General features: G+C 34.1%; 1 pseudogene; it reads right to left on the reverse strand.

The window, feature by feature from the left end:
* Positions 1-3,821: 3,821 nt before the first annotated feature.
* On the reverse strand, positions 3,822-3,921 carry LOC140815280 (small nucleolar RNA R71; annotated as a pseudogene).
* Positions 3,922-4,151: the final 230 nt, after the last annotated feature.

Genomic DNA, 4,151 nt, shown 5'->3' on the forward strand with positions numbered 1-4,151 from the left:
ACACTCGGTCGGATATATCCCTTGGTCAGTAAATCCTCCAACTGCTCCTTCAAATCTTTCAATTCTATTGGTGCCATTTTGTACGGAGTTCTAGAAATCGGAACTGTACCTGGTACAAACTCAATGCTGAAATCTATCTCTCGAATCGGAGGCAATCCCAGAATCTTGTCTGGGAAGACATCAGCAAACTCACACACCACTGGAAAGTCCGCCAATGATGGACTCGACTTCGGTAAATCAACTAAATAGACAAGGAATCCATCCGTTCCTTTCTGCAACAATCGAGTCATAGATATAACAGATATTAAAGGGATTCTAGCTCGAGAACCCTTACCGTAAAATTTCCACTCCTCAGCCATCTCAGGTCTGAATCTCACAATCTTGTGGAAACAATCAACTGTAGCTCTGTACTTGGTCAGCATATCGATACCGATAAGATAATCAAAATCAGACAACCCAAGCACAATACAGTCTAGCCCAATCTCATGCCCGTCATATCGTAGTATACAAGATCTAACAGAATTCACTGATACAAGACCTTTCCCCAAAGGAGAAGAAACAGATACTACAACAGATAGGGACTCAACAGGCAATGCATGAATCAATGCAAATCTCTCAGAAATAAATGTATGCGATGCACCAGTATCAATCAATACGTAAGCAGGATAACCAGAAATAAAACAGTTACCTGTCACCACATCATCAGGTGCATCCTGTGCCTGCTCCTCAGTCAAAGTAAAAACTCTGGCCTGCTGTCTCGGAGGTTGGCTCACTATCTTGCTTCCTCCTGGCCTTTGCTGTGACTGGGTCGATGGTGCGGGTTGGAAAGAGTGGACAGCTGATGGTCGTCTCTCTTTCTGAGCCATTGAACCAGATGACTCTGCTCTCTGGGACCCCTGGGACCCTCTCTGAGGACACACTCTTGCAAAATGTCCCTGCTGTCTACAGATGTGGCAACTACCAAGTACTCCTTGGCACTGCTCTATGGAGTGTCTCCCTCAACAATTGCTGCAATAAGGGCCTGTATAACTCTGGCTCTGACTGGTCTGTCGTGAGCCACTCGAGCTAGAAGAACTGCTTCTAGATTTCTTGAATTGTTTTCCTCTGGCTTTCAAATAGTCCTTCTTTCAACCACTGCTGCTGCAACTCTCAAACCGGGGAGGGGGTTGTTGTGGTATCGGTACTGGGGCAACATACGAAGCTCCTCTCTTTCTAATCAGACCGGCTTCTGATCCCTTTGCTCTGTTCAGGGCATCAGTAAAATTATTCGGTCGCCCTGTGTTCACCAGTATAAATATCTCAGGATTCAAACCATTGATGAACTGATCATCCACCGCTTCTTCATTCTCGGCCACCTGTGGAGCAAATCTCAGTAACGAAGAGAACTTGGCCACATACTCCTCAATGTTCAACTGGCCATGTCTCAAATTTGCAAACTCAGCACCTTTATCCTTTCGGTATGACACATGGAAGAATCTCTGATAGAATTCGGTTTTGAAAACATTCCAGGTAATGTTCGTACCTCGATGCTCCAATGCCTTCTTTGTTGTGATCCAGTAGTTCTTTGCAATGTGATGAAACTTAAAATTAATAATTTATTATATGTTAAAATCTGTATTTTAAAATTTTAAGTTTCATTAAAATTATAAATTATGTTATTTTAGTATTGTTTGTTTATATTTAAATGTCTTACTAAATTTTTTTTATTTTCAGTTTTTTTACGTGTTGGTAAAATAATGATAACTCAAGCTAGAAAATTCAAATGGAGGTGACTCAAACATGGTTGGAATCCTTGAGAAGTTATCTACAACTTTGCAGAAGACATGATTGCCTAAAAAGCTCATTAAGATGATAAAATTGTGCAAAGATCAAAAGGAGGACACATTTACTTTTACTATGACCAGCATTTAGTAAAAAAATCATAACTATTTCAATATTTATCCAAATGAGGTGAATCAAGTGGCCAAACTCATCTACAGAAAATTCCCCACATGTTTGTGGTTTTAATCAGAGTCAAATTCGGTGAGCAAAGTCGTGGAACAAGGCATTGAAAGAAGGGACATGGAATTGGAGTTGAGGAGACAAAGAATACTATTACAACTACATGGCATTAATAGAATTTTTGACCCTTTCTCTCATTTGGCCGATAAATAGAGGTCTTATGCTAGCTTGAGAATCATTCTATCTCATTGTAAAATATAGTGTGAGTGTGTATCAAAGTTCTAAGTTCCAATATATTTTCTTTCATTTTCTCAACTATGAGTGATATTTTAGTGTTGATCAAAATTAAGTTCATGGCAAGCTAAATCTATTATGTCAAGGTGAAGAGGATGCATTCTTAGGTGAAGTAAGATTGTTTATAGTTTGTACATTCTTTCTTTATTTCTTTTCATTTAGCTAACTTATTTTCATTGTAGGTATAAAAATGAATTACTTGTTGTTATCAATTTACATCAAATGCTTGATACCATTGAAGTGGTTATCTTGATTTGTTGTTTAATTTTGATACAATAAATATTTCATCACTTATTATTATTGTTATATTATATATATATAGATATATATATTTATATAATAATATCATAATATTTCATTTAGACAATAGCGTGGCTCTGCCGGTTGTTCTACATGAAATATTATGATTAATACTAACAATCTAACTTTTACTTTCTCGCAACTAACTTTTATTTTCCGCATCTAACTTTTACTTTCTCGCAACTAACTTTTATTTTTCGCAACTAACTTTTTCTTTACCGCAACTAACTTATTAAATCAATATATTTCATTTAGGCAATAGCGTGGCTCTGCCGGTTGTTCTAAATGAAATATAGTGATTTAATTTTACATTTACTTTATGCAATTATATATTTATATAGTTATAACTATAATCATAGGTATCATATATAAAATATCGGTTAATTCGGTATTTTCTATAGTGGGAACTATATTATATTATGTGTGTGTTTAATTTTCTTGGAACCATTATTTATGGTGGTTTCCTTTGTTTTACTTTTAGTTAAACAATATTACATAAACCAAGAATAAATCCTCAAGCCTTGACAAAATTTATAATTTGTAAACTTTATTCTTGCATTTGGTAATCTATAAATTAATAAATTTAAACTCAAAATAACCTCTCTGTGGATCGATCTCGTACTTACGAAATATATTACTTGCAGACAACCTACACTTGGGTGAATTATTATTTAAGTAGTAGCAAGTTTTTGACGCCGTTGCCGGGGAGGTATAAATTAAGTTTATATTTGTTATTTATGTTTTATTTATAAGTATTGTGTTTTTTTTTCTTTTTGTTTGAGTGTTTGGAGTCGAAAAAAAAGTGGTAGACTTATTCGAATATCTGAAAATAATTTAAATATGGATGATAATTCAAATAATCAAGATAATAATAATAATAATAATAATAATAATAATAATAATAATCAAGAACATGATCAATTAAGAACACTTAGGCACCATATGAACCCTATTAGAACCAGTGCCCCATCTTGTTTAGTTTTTCCTCCCGATACATCTAATTTCAACTTTAAACCTCAAATTATTCAACTTTTACCAAATTTTCATGGCTTAGATTCTGAAAATCCATATTTGCATCTAAGAGAATTTGAGGAAGTTTGTAACACTTATAATGATCAAAATTGTAGCATGGATATAGTTCGATTAAAGATTTTTCCTTTTTCTTTAAAAGATAAAGCTAAAACATGGCTACAAAATTTGAGATCGAGTTCAATAAGGTCATGGGAAGAAATGCAACAACAATTTCTTAAAAAGTTTTTTCCTTCCCATAGAACAAACTCTTTTTAAAAGACAAATTACAACTTTTTCTCAAAAACAAGGAGAAACATTTTATCAATGTTGGGATAGATATAAAGAATTACTTAATACATGCCCACATCATGGTTTTGAAACATGGAGAATAGTTTCTCACTTTTATGAAGGTCTTATACCAAAAGATAGGCAAATGATTGAATTCATGTGTAATGGAACTTTTGAAGATAAAAACCCAAATGAAGCTATGGAATATTTGGATTCATTAGCAGAAAATGCTCAAAATTGGGATAATATAGGCACAATAGAAACACCAACAACTAAAATCAATAATTCAACAAATGGGGGTGGTATCTATAATCTTA

This window comes from Primulina eburnea, chromosome 1 (assembly GCF_022965805.1).
Source record: "Primulina eburnea isolate SZY01 chromosome 1, ASM2296580v1, whole genome shotgun sequence".
NCBI classification, from domain to species: domain Eukaryota; kingdom Viridiplantae; phylum Streptophyta; class Magnoliopsida; order Lamiales; family Gesneriaceae; genus Primulina; species Primulina eburnea.